We start from the raw sequence: 20,132 nt of genomic DNA, 5'->3' as shown, positions 1-20,132 counted from the left end.
GATTAAAGTATTTTAAAAACAAATAACTCTTAAAAGTCCCTGAAAATTTATGAAGCTAAATATAACCCCTACAGGTTTACTCATCATCTGAACTGGGTAGATTTTTCTCTCATCAAACAGCCTATTCCTCAGGAACAATATAGACAGACACAGACCATAGATCATCCAATTCCTCTGCTTGGTTATCAGAGTTTCTCCCTGGGTGGGGTTATTAGGCAACAGATGAGGGCTTGGTTTTCTGATGCTGTGCCTTCTGCAGTCTCTAGATACACTCACTGTTAGAGCAATTTTTTCAGAGTTGGATTTCAAAGTCACCTTCTCAGGGAATGCTCATTGTTTAGTCGCACCTGAAGAGGAACGCACCAAAAAGAGTAAGTCATTATTTTCTGGCTCGGTTCTTGTATTGGTCTATGTCTCCAACACCTTGGGATTAAGGTTACCAGATCTGGCCTTGAAAGAAGAATGGGCAAGAGTGTCCATTGTGACTGAGTAAATAGGCAACTTAAGGGCTAGGGAAGTTAACAAAATGATGAAACCTTTCCAATTTGTGAAATTCTGAATTTTTCTGGAGTTTTGAAACATTCTTCTGCACTAAATAGAAAGACTTCATCTGAGTTATGTATAAGGAACAATATATATGACTGGATATGAGTCTCTGGTGAATTATCTCACTGTCTGATTTACCTTCCAGGACAATCTTCCATAGATTGACTTTTGATTACTATAAAATAAAGGGTACTGTTTAAGAGATTATGTGAGAAAAAATGATAAACTAAATAGGTCCTTCTGATAGGCAGAATAAACATTAAATAGAGTGGACTGATTTAAGCAATTGCAATGACATGTGGAAAACACAAAAAATTTTAAATATGTATTTTTTTAAAGTTCAGAATTAACCCAAGTGTGTTAACTATACAGGAAAAATCCTCTAATATGATTATAAGAATTAGAAGGAAAAAGGATGTTATTGGATAATCAAAGTAATTATTAGAAAGCGCTAAAAGAATAATAGAGAAAAGTGAAGAACTGAAAATCACTTGCATTAAAAAAAAAAAAAAAAAGCTGACCTCTGAAAAACAGTAACCATTAAAGCTGCTTTCAACTACTGAGTCATGGCACATGTTCCTGAGTTTTGATCAGTTGTGAAGTATATTACAGATAAAATAATAGCTAAAGTATGAGTCATGTTTAATGGTGTGCCTTTTTTAATATAAATTGAAAAGATAGAAAGTTTTCCTTTTAATAACTTCAGTCATACTTCCTTGCCTTTCTGTTTGTTATCTTGTGTGGGAGACAAAGTTAGAGTTACTTCCTCCAAGTTCCACAGCCTTATCTATCAGATGTACCAGAGCAAAATGCAGGAAGCAAACAAGCCAGTGAACCAACAGAGAAGGTCAAGAACTCCTCCATGATCAATACTCACTGAAGACAGAGATTAGGAGTAGTAGAAGGTACTTAACAAGGGTTCTATATAATATGTGTTCATAGTTCTTTTAGTTCAAGAACGTTCTCCTACAGAAACCATGTTAGTATTCTCCTTATTTCTCTGATTTTATAATGCAGAAAAAGATTAACCTTAAAGAGTTAACTCTCAAGAAGCTGAAATTTAGTAAAAGAGATGAAGAAAGTATATGTTAGCTACAGTTTACTGAGCATTTACTCATTTTCAGGTCTGCGCTAAACGCATTACATATATTGTCTCACGTAATCCTCAGGAAAACTCATGAGTCCAATATAATATCCCTTGATGAGAAATATTCAGATTTGAGAATTTAAGAAAGCTTACCTAGTGTCACATGAAAACTGATCAGAGAATTGGGGTTTCATGTGAAATCTATCATCAAATTTGTTGATGTTCTCTGTATTGCCTCATATAACAGTAATGGAAGTTAAAACATGATATGTGCCATAAGGAAATGGTAAATTAAAAACTTTTAGATTGGGCTTCCCTGGTGGTGCAGTGGTTAAGAATCTGCCTGCCAATGCAGGGGACACGGGTTCGAGCCCTGGTCTGGGAAGATCCCACATGACACGGAACAACTAAGCCCGTGCGCCACAACTACTGAGCCTGCGCGTCTGGAGCCTGTGCTCCGCAACAGGAGAGGCCGAGACAGTGAGAGGCCCGCGCACCGCGATGAAGAGTGGCCCCCGCTTGCCACAACTAGAGAAAGCCCTCACACAGAAACGAAGACCCAACACAGCCAAAAATAAATTAAAAAAAAACAAAAACAAAAACAAAACACTTTTAGATTGAGAGAAGAGAGAGACCTCTCTGAGACGGAATCATAGAAAAGTCTTTCTAAAAAGTTAGTGTATAAGGATATGAACCAAACTAGCATAAAGGTATCATAGTCTCTGTGTCTTAGGGGGTTTTGCTCAATCCCGTTGGCCTCTCTCTTGTTACCAAATGAATTACGAGTTTGGCACTGCCCTCCAGACTTGCACACATTTACTAAGATAAGAACTTAATGTGGGAATTACCATCCTCTCATTTTCTCCAAGAACTGTAAAAATTTACAGAGTCTATCTGAAACTAGGGAAATAATTTATAGTGTGTTATTTTCCTACTCTTGGGCTGGAGGGAACACTGTATTTGCATTATTGATTGAAATGTAATTTAAATTGCCTTTGTGCTAAAGTGGCTTGTGAGGTGAGAATCATTTTTTAAGACTGACTTGAAAAAACAAAACAAAACTTCCAGGTCTTATTAGCATCATCAAATAACAAGACATTTCATGTGTTCTTTGCCCATCCTCAGGCCATACTCTAGTCTTCTGTGGGTTAGAGGGATAGAGGCAGATGGAAGTCCCCAATCCCTATGCTTCGTCAGAGCACATCAGGGTAGCTTCAGACCCACACCGTGAATCTCAGAGAATCTCCAATTCTGGAGCAATTCTAAAATTCTTACTTTTTAATAGTTTTCTTTTATACAGAGATTATCACTTATTTAATAATCAAAGTAAAATTTAATCCTTTTTTCCTTATAGTCTTAGTTGCCAGAAGGGCAAATCTAAAGTTTATTTATTATATAAACTAATAATTACATAAATTAAGAAAAACCTATCACAATTGTATTCCCTCAATTTAGAAATTCCTATTTTTTGCTTTTTTCTTGGTGTTCTATATCTTGTCCTAACAAAGATAATTTTAACTTAGTTATATTTAGAGTATAAATACTATTTTGTAATGTGCTTTTGTCAATCATAGCAGAAGCATTTTCCAAGTTGCTCCACAGTCTTCATAATTAATGTTTTAATGACTAGGAAATCACTATTTATTAATATAATTTATTATACATGAAGACTGTTTTTAAATTTTAGTCAAAATAAATATAATATTTAATTTTAAAACCCTCATATCCCAGGTTTGGAGAGTATTTATTATTTACTTTATTACTCTGCATGACTTCTGAAACCTCTATTGATATCTACACCTATTTCTTATTGGTATGTGCTATTTTAAGTATTCTCAAATTATTCCTTGAAGTATGAGTGATGTATATAATTAAATGAGATAAACAAACAAATGAACATATCCTAAAGATCACATGCTTGGATTTTGTTTTCAGTGAGGGACAAGGGAGGTGACAGGCAGAGATAGAGAGGGGAATCATTGTTCTTTTCATTCTGTAGCCTTTATCTCATTGGTAGTGCATCTCATTGTTCTCCCTTACTCTTATTTGAATCTGGTGACATGCTTTGCTCTCAAAATGTAGTACAAAGTGTAATAGCTTTTTAAAGAGTTACTTTCTTAATGGTAAAATTTCCAATAGCATATTTTGTGGGGAAATTTTTTTTTTTTTTAAACAAGTGAGGTGCAGTAGCGTACCTAATGAATTTTTTTTTGTATTCACGCTCTTTTTTATTTATTTATTTTATTTATTTATGACTGTGTTGGGTCTTCGTTTCTGTGCGAGGGCTTTCTCTAGTTGTGGCAAGTGGGGACCACTCTTCATCGCGGTGCACGGGCCTGTCCCTGTCACGACCTCTCTTGTTGCGGAGCACAGGCTCCAGATGCGCAGGCTCAGTAATTGTGGCTCACGGGCCCAGTTGCTCCGTGGCATGTGGGATCCTCCCAGACCAGGGCTCGAACCCGTGTCCCCTGCATTGGCAGGCAGATTCTCAACCACTGCGCCACCAGGGAAGCCCGGGAAATATTTTTAAGAGGACTCTCTTCAACCACTGAAATTTGGCTGAAACTTTGTCCTTGTTAGCTGGCAGGCATACTGGAGTGGGTCAGAAAAGTTTTTACAGTCACTAGGTCTTCTGGGCCTTTCTCAGAACATGAGTCTCTGGTCTACTCTGCTCTGGGTCCCACCATATTTGGGGGTTTATATCCACCATAAAAAGAAGTACATATTGATTTTATTTAGTTCTAGAATTTCCACTGGTTTTTTTTAATAGATTTTATTTCTCCACTGAGATATCTTATCTCTTTATTTATTATAAGTGTTTCTCATTAAGCATAGTTTATTAATTGCCTAAAGTAATTATCTGCTTATTCTAACATTTGGGTCATCTCAGATTTGGCCTCCATTGGCATTTTTTGGTTTTGTTTTTGTTTTTAGAATGGACCACATTTATTCTTCCCAAGAATGATGACATTTTTGTTTAGTAGGCAGTTATTTGGTTAAACGTAAGCTGCAACCTTTTTCTCCTAGGCAATAGGTCAAATTTCAGCCCAGTTTTTCTGGTTGTTGTTTTTGTTTTGCTATGTCCTGCCTCAGTGGGGCTGCTTAGAGTCTGCCCACACGTGCATGGCTCAGGGGTCAGCCAGAGATCTGAGCAAAGTTTATATACAGATTTGGGGTCCTCCTCTCTGGTTCTATATGTCCTGGGGTTCTACACTTCCTATTCAGAAGCAGTAATTACCCTAAACTCTGTCATCTGATTCTTCATGCCAGAAAGCCTGCAAATTATTGGTGTTTTATTGCTTATTCATGACATTAAAGGTCACCTGCCCTCAGGCTAAAACAGCAGGAAATGCACCATGTGCATGCCCTTTCTTCCATGTTTTGATTCTCCTCATGTTCATTCTCCAGATCCTTTAGGTAGTTAGTTTTTTGTATTTTTCAGAGTTTATAATTGTTATCTATGGGGAAGTATGTTCGTTATGAGCTCAAATGATCATCACAGAAGCAGAGTCTTGACTAATAAACTTCTTTAAAACCAACAGCAGGAGCAAATTAGAATACCTGGAAAGTGTCATAACTAAACCAATCACATGAAGTTTCCTGGATTTATGCCCAGTTTGGGCTTGAGGAAACTCATTGTAAAGAAAGATCAAATTTGTTGAGAGTAGTTCAAGATGTTTCAGGAGTCAGCCACCCATAGCCTGACCATACCAATGGTTCTTCTAGAACAGCTCTAATACAGATCTCACTGACACAAATCTGGACTTCAGCAATGGCTTTCCAGATCACTTCCATTACAGCTTCTCTCTTCTAATCTTGCCTGAACATTAGTTTTGAGCATCTGTGGCCTCAAAAAATTTAATGTCTCATTGTCAAATTAATTCCAAATTTCTAACTTTTGTTTTTCACTTTTCGTCTCATAAGCGGTAAATAGAAAACACTGAACATGGACTGTGAAAATCAGTGCTCACTTTATGTTTAGTAGTTGTGTAACTTTGAATAAGGTTTTTAACCTCCCTGTATCTCAGTTCCCTACTAGTAAAGTGGGGTTAATATAGTACTATCCTCATAGGGTTGTTTTACAGATTAAATGAGGGAACACCGGAAGGCATCTTAGAACTGTGGGCGCACGAAGCCCCAGTAAGTGTTAGCTACTATTATCATTATCTGCCTCTTGGTTCCATTGTCTGTGAAATGGGGGACGTAATTCTATTTGACAGATGAAGGGTTCACATGCAACAAATGTTAAAAACAACAACAACAACAAAAAACCCCCCAAAAACAGAAACCTCTGTTCAAATTTGAAGACAAAAGAACTCGGCTTCAGCTAAATAGAACTATTTGCCATTCCTTGCTCTATACATTATGCAATTTGTACCTTCCCATGTCAAAAATGACTTTTATATATGTGAAATGACCCTCTCTTTTCTTCCATTTCATGTGTTAAAATTCTTCCCATCCCTTAAGGATAAGCAAATAAAATATCAACCCACCCTGAAACCATGCCTGAGCTCACCCAACTAATCATCTCTTCTTCCTCTAATCTTCCAACAAGGCACTTCTTGCATTTCTTATGCAATTTTTCCATTCATGTCATAATATTTCCCATAGACTGTGGGCTGCTTACAATAGTAACTGCAATTTATCTATCATTTTATCCTTAGCAGTTTTTCAAGCAATACCTATACATACTAAGATGTCTATAAATATCTAGTGAATTGAATTAAAACATAGTACTCAATAATTACATTAGCAAATAAGAAAAATTTTACAAGTATCCATATTTATACCAGGAAAATTAAAATGTTATATAAATTGTCATTTTTCTTAAGTGATAACCCAAATTGATGCTACCATCATTAAAAGGAGAAAAATCTCTCCCTGGATCATATTTTAGGACTTTGGTTAACATTCAATTGAATTTCATGGTGTAAGTAATAATGTTATTTCACATTCCAAAGTCCAGCCACATGGCCCCTTTGGCTCAACACAATTCACAACTAGCAAAACCTGCTTAGTTCTGGATTTCACACCTGGTCTCCTGGGATGGAGTGGAGAAGCAGTAAATAGTACTGAGAAAGATCATATAGATGGCTGAGAGCCATCTGGGCACAGTGTTATAAATGACAAACCAAAGCATTTCATCTGTCACCCCCAAAGTTAACCTCCTACCTAGGGGACTAAGACAAAAACAGAGGCAGAATTTTGTTCTGCTTGGCTGGCAGAAGCTTTGTCTCCCATCTGACCGAAAGCAAATGCAGAGAGTGCAGGCAAATAAAGCCTGTCCCATTATCAAGTGCTTGTTCCTGCGGCAGCAGCGTGATTCCGTAAGACTGCCCTTTCAAGCTGTTTCCCAGAGATCCATCTGGAATTGTTTACAGAGTGCAAATCTTATTTGTTTACCTCTGGACATCACTTCTTGTCCTCTAACTAGTCTAAAGGCTGCTTTTCTAGATAGTAAAAGGAGATTGCTTTGGTGGGCTAGAGGAAAGTCAAATACAGTTTGTTTGTACTCTTTAAAACTCCTCAAATGTTAAATTAGAGGTGCTCTAAGAGACTGTATATCTCTATCTCTTTGTTTTGCAATTGTGGAAATAAAGCTTCTGTGCTACAATAATGACAAAAGTTCAAAGCAATGTGGAATGCATAGCCTGGCTCTCCCATTCATCAGCTGGTGATTGGTGGCTTTACATCTCCAGGTCCTGGTTTTGTTAACTATTAAACAAGCAGATTGTTACAAGTTTTTAAAGCCCCTTCTAGCTCTAATTCCTGAAGTCAAATCATCTATAATGGTTTCAAGATTATACAGGTTGTTGGCAGAATTCATTTCTTTGGGGTTTTAGGGCTAGTTGCTGGCTAAGGACAGCTTGCAGCTCCTAGAAGCTGCCCCTCTCTATCCACAGAGAGTTCACAACGTGTGTCTTTGCATTCTTCCAGACCAGCCACAGTGAGATTCTCTAATTTTCTCTTCAACTACTAGCTAGAGAAAACTTAATGGGGCTCATGGGATTAGGTCAGGCCCACTGAGATAAGATCCACTGTGCCCTCTGAGCTAATCTAATCATGGGAGTAAAATCCATAATTTTCATGGTCTGGGTGGGCATGTATCCTGGAGTAGGAAAATATTGGGGAACCTATTACAATCCTGACTACCACATGCAGGGGTCAAGCCTTCCATTACTATTTGCTTTTAAATCCAGACCTCAACATTTATCACGGTTCCTCTACTGATAACCACTTTGCATATCTCTCTGTCTCTGATCCGCTGAGATAGTTATGTCATTTTTATTACTCTGGCTATGTCTTATTTGCTTTCTTCTCTCTGTCTCTCTGTCCCTCTGTCTCTCTCTCTATTCTATTTTCTCATCTGTATCTATCTATCTATCTGGTATAAAGAATTTTATTGCTAAATGTTTGGAACCAAGGAGGTTTGAATTATAAATTACTATACCATTGACCCAAAGACTCGATTTCTTACAATCCAGAAATTACTAGAAGGTATTTTTATTAATTTTTTGTTTGTTAACTTTTGGTTACTTTGTTACCAAAGTTACTGGTAAGGATTTGTTTTTGTTTTATTCCATTTAGTTTTTATTTTGACAATTACATTTATCACTCCTAGGATTTCTATTGGGTTTGTCCACAGATTTATTTAAGTCTATTCTGTCCTTGAAATCTTGTTTTTGGTTCATGAATTCTCTTCCTTCTTTTTTAATATTTCAACATTTAAGCATATTTAATTAAAGTTCCTGTCAGATCAGTCCATATTCTCTGGTCCATTGGGTATCAATTTACCTATCTGTTAAATTCACTGACCGCTTCTTATTTCTGTGTATGGTCTCCTATGTAGTGAAATGCGTGCCTATAACATAATTTTTAGTGGGCATTCTCTTTTACCCTGAAGGGTAGTTTTGCAATTGTATTTACTTATCCTTACTGGGCTCACTGGTTCCACAACATTTTTTAAGTTTTCAATTTTCACTTTTCTGCTGTTCTCAGCATTGAATGGCTAGTGGAATTCCTGCCCTGTATCTTCATTCAGTACAAGTTTGAGGTTCCGAATGTCCCTCAAATAATTATTTTGATTTAAAAAGACAGGGCAAGTAACTCTATCCTTAGCCTGTTTGTCTAAGTTTTTCTAGTACCGGTAGATGATGATGATGATGATGATGATGGTGATGACAATAATAATAATAGTCATATTTTGCAGATTCCTGATTTGTGAAGGGAGCCCAGCTTGAAACTCCCTAGTCGGCATGATCCTGGTCTTACGTGGACTTTAAAATGCTCATAGCCCTGACAGCTTTGATATTGTCTGCTATGTGAAACAAGGTTACTACTCCCACTCACTTTAGAGCTATATATTCAATCTTCATCTTTGACATCTGAAAATTTCCCTTTCTTGCTTGGTTCACAGTATCATTTTGAACAGAAGCACAACATTTTATTTTTATTGCTTCTAAGTATGTGAAGATGGGAAAGAGGTGAATAAGTAAAAGATAACTTTATACCATATAAAGTTGTCTCATAGTGAAACTGCTCTAGAAAAGTAGTGAGTTCCCCTATACTGTATGTGACAAATAATAGGAGAGATGGCTATCTACCAAAGGTGTCTGAAGCAATTTCCTTTTCTGTAAGAATTTAGGTGAGGTTACTTGAATTCTTAAGTTTAATGATCTAAAGGTGTAGATGTTACATTAAGGCATTTAAAAAAGGTAAAGCTGGTGTCCTCAGTGCCTTAGCTCTCCCACCTAAAATCTTAATGACTTTGGACAAGTCACTTTCCTTCTAAGGGTCATAGTTTCATTTACCTGTAATATGAGATATAGATAAAATGATCTTTAAGCTTTAAAATTCCCATGATTCTATAACTATCACTTTCCTTCAGATTGCTTTATGTAAGGAAAATTTTTAACAGAAGTTTGACTCTTAAACTGCTGACTGAAACACTTTTATGACTCTTCATACCCATAAAGTACATTAAAATGCTGGGAGAAATGGCATCCTCTGACTGTGGGATTATATGTTACATTTGGTGCTAATATAAATTCAGAACCTACACATAGCTCCTTAGTTTGAAAGTTTAGATTGCTGTTAAGCTGTTGGGCAGAAAAGCAGACATTTTTCCAAACCTAATGATCAGCTTACATTGGCAAGCATACATGCAGCTGGTAACTAAAAGAAAGATGCTCTTGTCAGAAAACCACTTAAGCGAAACATTTATCACAATGCATTCTAATCATCTGTTTTCTTCTCTGTGCTCTCAACCAGACTGCAAGATGCTTGAGGACAGTAGTTGCTATATACACACCAATATACCCCTAGTATCTGATACAATTAAAAATAATAGCAATGTGGCATGATGCTGATCTGCTTAGATGAATTATCTTATTTAAGATACCATTTTCAATATTATCAGGATTATCTAACAACCACCTTTGGAGAGAGGTACAAGTGTTATCCCAATTTCACAGATGAGAAAATTAAGGAAAAGAGAGACTGGATAATTTATTCAAGTAATTTAAGTGGCAGAGGCAAGGGTTTTATTTTATTTTACCTGACTCCAAAGCTTGAGCTCCTAGTAACCATACAACGCTATCTTTAATGGTCAGTAGCATATATTTACTTATATTACTTAACCTGTTAAATGAACCATCATTTAATATGAAAATGGGAGTAGATTTAATTAGAATTTCATTCAACCTAATAGAAAAAAAATATTTTGAGCACCTGCCAGGAGCCAGGAACTCTGCTAAACAATTAGGAAGATACAGAGAAAAGAAGACAGTTTCTGCAAATAGATTTCAAGGTCCAAAAGAATGGATAAAGCTGAACATAAGTGACTTTAATTCAAGTCAGAGAGATTAGAGGGTATACGGAAAGCACCAAGTGCTTTAGAGCCTCAGATGAAAGGAGATTGGATCCCAATCAGAAAAGACTTTAAAAGGAGATGGCATTTAAGAAAAGACTTGAAGATAGATAAGATTTTGACAAGAAATTGTTGATTTCCATAAGAACAAATATTGTAGGGGTGAAGAATAAAGATGTCATAAATCACAGCCAGGAAAAGTGGATAAGTAATAGCTTGGCTCAAGCACAGGGTGTCTGTACAAAAGTGGACAGTAAACCTTTAAAAAGGTAGCTTTTTATTTTTCTCCTCCTCACCCAACTCAGAGCTTTATTGGTGACATCACTGTTTAGTCAGGAATATCAAACAATGTCAGGTGAAGTTCTATTCTAGCTGTAGCATCTCCAGGATTGGGATGTGGTCTTTGTTGACCAAGAAAGTATTTTATGTCATAACCATTGACAAAGAATGTTGTCAAGAGATTTATATTGTTTTTTTTGAAAGATCCTCTTTCCTGAAGATTTGGCAAGGGAAAAAATTCTGATTCTACCCACATTCTAGTATTCTATTAGCTCTTAGACTTACAGAATTATAGCAATAGAGGTGTCCTCAAGATATCATAGGCATTCAAGGTTGAAAGGTTTTTTGAATGTCCTTTAGCCAGTTTTATTTCCCCATCTTCCAGGGATTTTTCTGTTTCTAAACTAAATGGCTGCCTAGTCTTTTCTTACAGCTCCCTAGAGGAAAAATGTCTCTAAGGCATCTCTAGGTTATATGTTCCTTCATTTTCAAGTATGGCGATGGTCCTATTGCTCTGATTTAGAGTCATGCATTAATGCTTCTCTCTACCAAGAAGTGTCAAATAACACCAAGGGTGTCAAGAAGGATGGATTGGAACCTTGTGATTTTGTGACAAATAGATCATGTTATTTAGAATGGCAGAAGATGTGAAGAGTGAATGAGAACTTGAGACCTATATCTCAAGAACTTTTCTACTCTTCATTAATGATAGGGCCAAGTTATTCAATTTGTTAATGCCTGAATTTCCCAGTCCCCAAAATGGAAAGACTAATTCCATATTATAAAATTCTTTGAGATCCTTCCATAACTGAAGGCAATAACAAAAATGAAAATTATATAGCAATAAAATATAAATTATACACATAGAATTCCACTATTTTATGTGGATCACAGTTTATGAGTTTAGTCCTTACTCTTATTTGCTTCTTTTCATTACCCAACTAGGACATAAGTTCTATGAGAGGGAATTCATACCTCATGGAGTCTATTTCTTCTCCTCTTCCAGCACAAGCTCCAGCCCCCTCCAAAAACATTTTAAACTAAATGGATTTTTTTTGCATTTTTATCTTGCCAGAATTGCCATTTAGAAATGCTTTATTAAATTTGTGGTTACTTTATTTGATTTTCCTTCTTTATTATGTAAGTCACAATGATTGTAACTCACTTGGCTGTAAGAATCATGATTTAATTAGAGAATAAATGTCAGAAATTTTGTCTACCTGCAAATAATTAAAAAACAAAAAGTTTCATCCCCAAGATTATTTAGAAATTCACTGGAAGCTAAAGTGAAAAGAATTGTACTAGGACTCTACACACATAGACACACACACACACACACACAATTTATTTCTTAAAATTAAATATCTCCTTGAATACAGATTGTATAATAAACCAGTAAAAGGCAATGTGTGAAATATCACAAGAGTAGCAAAGAAAATTGATTTGTAATGTTTAAGCCACATGCATTTTCTAGGATGCCAAAGGATTTTGGCATTTTGAAACCAGCACTTTCTTTACCCTTTGTACTTGCTTAAGAGATTTCACACATTTTCATTAAATGATTTTCTAAGGTACAAAAAGAAAATTAAAGAACACAATAAATTCTTCTCATCTGTATGTTCTAAAACTTCCTCCTTAGTGACACAATGCCACTGAATATAAACAATGAGCCCACATTTAGCACTCAGACACTCAAGTCAGATCCCAGAAAATTGCCATTCACTGCACAGCTAAGAACTGATGCTATCCTGCGCTTCTTTGATTCTTAACAGTTCCCTTATTGATCTAAGTCAGAAGAGTGAACCCAAAGTGTTTAAAGCTACTCATCATGTTACTGGAAAAGGTGGTCTGTTTTTTAAATAGAAGTCTTCTTTTGGATTTACTCCCACTACTGCCATGTTACTGGCAGCAATGGAATCACTGCTTACATAATAGAAAGCCACTCTCATCAGGAATTCCAGAGAACTTTATGATTTTAAGTATAAGACATTAATTTAGGCAGTGTCACCAGTTCTGATGTACTAACTCCCACCTGCCTCTATCCTAAGCAATGGTTGGAGGTAGGCCAGATACACAGTAAGCTTCCATCTGTCTAGTGGTAAGCACTTCTTTGAAGAATGCCCATTTCAATCTATATATTATCAGCAGGCCAAAGGATCAAGACATACACTAGTGTTGTGCTAGGTAATAGGAAGTAAGCCTTCAAATAGCAGCCCTTTATTTTACAGGGCCCCAAATATTCTGAGGCAACCCCATCCCTGGACGTATGGTAACATTCAATGAAAGGAACTTTAAACACTGAATTATAGAGCTGCTGAAATGCATAGCAGGATCTCTTCAAGCAATTTGATTTGCTATTGAACAACAGTGCAACTCGGTATTGTTAACAGTGATTATCTCTGGGTGATAGGACTGAGGATGAACTTTGCTTTTTGTATATTTTTTATTCTTTAAAAGTTCTCCAGAAAAAAATAAAAGATAAAATAGCTCTTTTGAGAGATAGCAGGGTATACCCTGGAGCCAGCAGTGGAGCCAGACCATGTGGTTCAAATCCTAGTTTAAGCTCTTACCAGATGTGTGACCTTAAGCAAGGAACTTATCCTCCGTGGCCAGAGTTTTCTCATTTGCAAAGTAGGAATGATGATAATAATAGCAATTACCATAAGATTATAGTGAGGATTCAAAAAATTGAAATAGATATAGCAATTGAAATAATGCTGGCATAACATAAGCACTTTATAACAGATTATGATTATTTTTAAAAGACATATCTTCCACAGTGATTCTACTTATCCACAGCATGGCTTGGTAATGTCTTTCCTATGGTGACCTTTAGCCCTTGTATCCAAAACAAACCTCTCCAATTTTGATGACTGATCAAATCATGTCTTTAATCCTCCTTACTGACTTATTTCTAAGGAATTTCTAATGTAAGCACTAGACATAGCACACGAATAGAAGTTTGAGACTACTTCAGGGGAATACGGTCGCATAGATCAAAGAACATTAAAACAGGGATGAGAACACCTCATTTTTAGTGTCAGTTCTATTACTAATTGTGTGTGTGACCTCAGGCAAGTTACTTGATGTCCCTGGGCCTTCTCAGCTTCTTTATCAGCAGTATTGTCTATTCCATTTCCTTCCCAGTCACCATCTCTGCTCCTCTATCCATAAAATAGGGAGAAAAGTATTGACCTGCTGAATAAACAATAGCAGTAAGATATTTAAAACAACAGTATTTCCATGCAAAATATTTTAGAGTCTTGCACTATAAAAGCTGATCCTCAAAACATTTCTGGGATGGGAGTGATACCTCCTCCCTACCTTAGAAGTTAAATAAATGAGTCATTGGAAGTTGAAATTTAGACACCATGTAACTCTCACCAAAGTCAAGTACAAAGGAGAGCAACTGAGCATCTGTTAAGTGGATATGAAAGTGTGCTGCCTTCCCTCCATGAGGGAATTTAAATGACTCATTGTCTTTGCCCAGTAGTCTACCACTATATATGCCCACTCTTTATTACTCCTCTCTTTTCTAGGTAAGGGGGATATCTAATAAATCAACAAGAAGAGGTTCCTGCACCAAATTAGTTATCTTTCATTATTAAATACATACTAGGAAAAGAGGGACATTCAGAGATAATCCCGCCCTTGAGGAACTTGGAGTCCAGTAAGAAGGGTAGGTGAGTACACCAAAGACCAAATGACAAAAGTCAAACATGGCAAGTGCCATATGATATTCCAGGCTCTGGGAAGACTAAAAGACTTTAATAAGAGGAAATGACTTCTGCTTCAATTTACATGAACTTAAAATGACTTTGGTTCATTGTTATCATCTAGAAGAGTGCTTCTCAGTGGGTCTATAGTGAAGCCACCATTTTTTAGTTTCTAATGAATCAAAGACTGATACTTTTGTAAAATAAAATACAAATGAATTCCCATAAAATGAAAGGAAGAAAAACAAAGACGATTTAAAAACAGTCTGTGTTTCCAGACTCTATAGCCATGCTATAGAATGCCAGAGATTTAAGTAATCTTGAAATCTTCCTTTCCAACCAAGTCATTTCATGGCAGAATCAGAAATGTAAAGAGACTTTACTCAAGGTCACATAACACAACTTGAAGAGAACAGGAACAAAAACTCAGGTGTTCACACTTCTACGTAAGTGATTTGGAGATTTCTATTATATCCCTTACGTAGCTGCTTGTGTTCTGTATGCAGTCACTCTTCCTTTCAGAGAGGTTCATGTTAAAAAATTAGTCTTGACTGAGTTTCCTGTTATAAAAATTTTCTACTTCAGATAAAATCAATTTCCTAACTTATTGACAAAATACCTTTTTTTCCCCAAGTTGCCTATCTTAACTTTCATAGTAGTCACTTTGCTAGTGTTGGTTCATCTTCCTTTCTACTTTCAAATGACTTCTAAAGTGAAATGAAGGAGGGAAAAAAAGAAGAAAGATTATTTTAATGTTGCAAATTACAGCCATTTCTTATCTATTACTCCTTAAATTATTCACATAAGTCAATATCTACATCCACAGTAATTCTATATATAGGAAAATAAAATTGCAATGACATGACTGTACCCTCAGAAGAAAAGCCCAATCTCTGAACTATACTACTATTCTATCATGATTGTTTGTTTGGTTTTCCTTTTGATATTCAGATCTTAACTTTAATTTAGAAAATAGATGAGCAACAATTCTTTCATGCCATAAGACCAAGGGCATGTCATCTCATCACTGAAACTGGTATGGTCATTATAACCTGACAACTCCAGTTGATCTAAAATGCAGAATGCTTGTAATATTTATAACACTTAAGCTAGATTGGGGGATCTATTTTAATCTCAGAGATTCTATTAACTCTTGATGACTCTCTGGCCTATTCATCACTACAATATTCTTAAAATGATAAGAACTCCAAATGAAATTATATCCCTTTAATATAAAAATTACACTGCTTCTTAACTGTTACCCCAGCACACGTTTTTAAAACTTACTAAACAATATGTTCAACTTGGAAGAACAATAGTAAAGCTAATCCTTTGTATTCTTCAATTCTTTATATCAAGAATTCTCAAAATTTTTGAGGAAATAAATGTATTTCTATAAATTTATGGGCATGAGGAAAGCAGGAAATACCCCCTGCTATCAGTATTTTCCCCTACTCCTCTGGGAATCCTGGAAGACCAGGAGTGAAGAAAGGAGAATCATAGTAGCGATAACACAGGGACTATACACTAGTTAAGTCTTATAGATCAAGCAATGGAGAACATTCCAAAATTGTTTCTTTATTTTTAAAAAATCCTTGTATGTGTTAGAGAAATCAATACTTGACTGTTTGGCACACACTGGGTCCCTAGCGTGGAATTAGACCCCTAATAAGTTTCCAACAGACCGCACTTATTTATGGTCACTAACTGCCATATCCAACACAAAACCTCTCACTTAAATTCCAAGCTTTAGAAATAAATGGAGTAAATGTGTTGATTGTTCTTTCCTTTTCTGAACATTAGCCATCATATTTTTTTTTAGTTGTAGCATGTTTTTTAGCTACAGTTCAGTTCTCTATATTGCATCTTCAATTAACTTCAATTTAACCTACATTAACAATCTTTGAACTAACCAGGCAGAAATACACTGAACTATAGCCCCAGAAATAGGTGAAATGAAATCAGTTACTAAATTTGCATGTAGTAATTATAGATGGAAAAATTCCATCGTTGCCATGACAATGGCTTTGATTTTTTTTCACAGAATAGCAAAATGTGCATTTACTAGGGATGTTTAATTGTCTTTCACTCTGGTTTTTGCTCACCAACATAGCAACATGCTTTTTGCTCAGCATCACATTATTGAAGTTGCTCTGCCTCCAACTGCCATTAACATATTTTGTATTCATGCTTTGTATAAATGCTGGAAAATGTTTTCAGTTTAGCTTCCCAACTACGCAGTTAATTTATATTTAATGAGACAGGAGAATGTTAAGTAAGTGTGTATTGATTAACTTAAATATATGTATTGGTGTTTATTAACCTAACAGTGGGTAATTTCATTGACTATCTCCTGAAGTTGTTAAAACTTAATACCTAAACAAATTTTCAAGTTGAAGTTTAAAGGTAAATTTAAGCACAGACAGATTAAGATGATACAGAGACTGGCCCTTTCCTGTTATTAAAGTCTTGTGACTCACCCAGTTTCTTCAAGCAACTCATGAAAAGGTCCTTAGAAGTCTATTAGTCCTTCTTCTACTAAATATAAAACTTTCTTTTACAGCCAAACCAGAAATGGTTATGCTTAGCCACTTTGACAAAATATGAGTCTTCATTCAGTCAAGCCATAATTTGTTAGATGTAAATCTTACTATTAGTCTTAAATTGTGTCACTCATGTGATAAAGCTCTAAGTATTATACAAAACTCTCAGGTCCCTCATAAAACTATTCTTTTATTAACAAATCAGCCCCAGGTTCTTGGATAATACTCATATAAACAAGCACCTATCTACCCAGCTGACTCCACACATCAGTTTCTTCCTTAAGTAACGAACCTGGTGTCCATAAATGGCAGGAGCAAACTATAATTCAGTGATAGCTTTGCACCACATTCCAGACCTTCCAACCCACATACTCTTCTCAAATTCTGACAGGGACTATGATGAAGTCTTTTGTCATTTTGGTAAATGTTCTACAAAACCATCAGCCTGATTAACTTTGATTTATTTTAGGTGCATGGATTAGGCAATGCTTTCTAACATGGCTGCCTTTTGGTGGAACTAATTATCAGCTATAAGGCTGCTCTAAGGAAAATAATCTTATGGCAAGATCATCTTGGCATTTCAAGAACATATCTTCTTGAGACAGAATTCAGAAAAAAAACCAATCCACATGCATATGAGCCTGGCTAAGATAAAATATTCTACTGAAAGTGTATGGTACTTACAACTGAGGATTGCCAAATATGTTGTGAAGTAAATGGGAAAAGACTACATATGTAGTGAACTCCTCTTAAAAGCTTTGGCTCATACACATATTTCCTTTAATTTTCTCATGGTCATACCATAACTGAGTAGCAGATCCAAGCTTCAAACTCAGGTTCATGTCTTTAAAGCCTATGGTCTTTTTACTATACCCAGTGTCAATTGAAAAAAAAAAAAAAAAAGCACAACCTAAAAGTTGAGAATTGTGTTTCATTTGGTAGACTTTTTGAGGACTTAAGCCCAGGAGAGAGCCCCTCAGATGGCTCTGAGGGACTGTTCCAAAGAGGTGAGGGAGGAGCCGGGATGTATAGGAGTTTTTGATACAAACAAACAAACAAACAAAACCCAGGTAGTTGGACCATCAGAAGATTACTGTTAACCAGCCATCTCTAGGTAATGAATTTAGTGCTTTTCTATGGGAAGATACAAAAGTCTGGGCTCATTGAAATCATTCTTTTGATAATTACCTTATCTGATAATAACTATCTAGGGTCAGTATCCTGTTTTTTCTCCGTACTGAATCCCCTCAGGGTACACAGTTGGGGGTGGCTGCAGTGGCTGATAGCTTGATGGTGTCGACATTCTTTGTTTACTTATGTGGCAGGCAACCTTTTTTGTCCATACCAGCTTTATTAATACTGAGACCTGCCTAAAGGGTAGAGCAGACAATGACCTACACCACAAGCCAAGAAGTTTTCTCACTATATTTACCATATGAGTTACAGTATGAACTAATTCTGCACCTTGGGGCATAAGAACATATCCTAAAAACCGTTCAAGGTCCATCTAAATTACTCACTCAGCAGAGAGCGCCTCAAGACAGGATGGGACACCAGCAAGTGACCAGGGGTCTTTTTGTTTTTTGTGGACCTACCATTTTACCCTCATATTAACACCTTCTCATGATTTCTCCATTTCTGCGGATGATAGCATCCCCCCCACTCTCTAAATACCATAAATTGAGCAACCTGGATATATGGTCTCCCAATGATGATGGGTCCACGTGACCCCCTCCCCTTCACATGCCTAATCCAGCGCTAAAGTACCATGCAAGTAAAACACCCCATATGGTTTCACTGTCTTTGTTCTGGCTGCTCCATTTCTAGGGTAGCCTACACGGTTTACTAAATTTATTTGGAATTACCTCCAAACCTGTCAACTACTGACTCAAAAGCTCTTGGATTCCCCATTACCTATAAGATAGTCATTTCCTTGTCATTTTAAAGAACTCCACAATAATAAGTCTCATTTCTATCTTTCCAATCTCATTTCACATTACCCTGAACTGATACCATACATTCCAGCCAAATTGCCCTATTTAATTTTCTGAACATGCACCAGTTTCTCATCTTTAGGCCATTACCTTAAAGCTAAAATGAGTTTCTTAACCCAGGGTTGTCCTATTTAACTTCAGTTGATCATTCAAGACCCACCTCAAATGAATCTGCTCTCTTGAAGCTGACTTTTGTTTTGTAAACACCACCATATTGAGATCTTAACCTCCTTTAAATTCCTCATAGGAGGTTACTTCAAACACTGTTATTATTTTATGTGATACACACACACACACACACACACACACACACACACACACACACACACACTCCTGCATCTCCCTTCTAGATTCAATTACTCATCTCTACATCCCTCATAGCTTGGGGTCTTAATAATAAGTACCAATCCCAGTAAGTGTTGCCTGAAATAAATTAAAGTAACATAAAGCACTCTCTGTAAAATGTTGAAAAGATGCCCCAGTGTATTCATACCAAAATGCTTAGGAGTGAACACTACAGTGATTTTCTACAGTAATAAAACTGCCTGAGTTCATTAATGCAAGGTCAGAAATACGGTGCAGCTTGGTACAATAACTACGTTCACACTACCCTCACTCGCACCCCACCATACACCTAGGGACACTTTTTTTACCAAGTCACAGATGGCATAAGAGAGAAAATGGAAGAACAGCTGGTAGTTGCACAAAGGTACCTTGGGCTTTCTCAGAAGCTCAGTTCAAACTGCCCCCATAGCCAGAACAAAGCAGTGAAAGAAGCAAAACTGTCTGGCAATAAAGCACTTTAATTCACTTGAATTGCCTGAATAATAGCTTCTACCCTCTGTTTAGCTTTAACTTAGGTGACCTGGCAGGTACAATTGCAGTGTGTGGGCTTCTTCAGTAACAGCAACAAAGGCATCTTCCCAGAAAGCTGCCAGCAGTGATAGCCTCCAGGTGTCGCTGGCCAGCCTGAGCGTAGGTAAGGAGGAAAAAAATAGAGAAATGAAAGGAAGAAGGGGAGTCAGGAAGATGGGAGAAGGCAAGCCAGGTAGAGCAGAGCATCCAGCCCCACTCCTCGGCAAAACAGTCTTATTTGTG

The 20,132-nt window shown here is 36.5% G+C and overlaps 1 long non-coding RNA gene across 1 annotated transcript; it reads left to right on the top strand.

The window, feature by feature from the left end:
- The first annotated feature begins 3,245 nt into the window (after nucleotides 1-3,245).
- On the top strand, nucleotides 3,246-12,093 carry LOC309660691. The gene is made up of 2 exons (XR_014263548.1): nucleotides 3,246-3,780; nucleotides 4,146-12,093. It is a non-coding gene; the product is annotated as an uncharacterized lncRNA (long non-coding RNA).
- The last annotated feature ends 8,039 nt before the right edge of the window (nucleotides 12,094-20,132 follow it).

Source organism: Balaenoptera physalus (assembly GCF_965194825.1).
Source record: "Balaenoptera physalus genome assembly, chromosome: 4".
Taxonomy (NCBI): Eukaryota; Metazoa; Chordata; class Mammalia; order Artiodactyla; family Balaenopteridae; genus Balaenoptera; species Balaenoptera physalus.
This window is presented reverse-complemented; position numbering and strand designations above follow the sequence as displayed.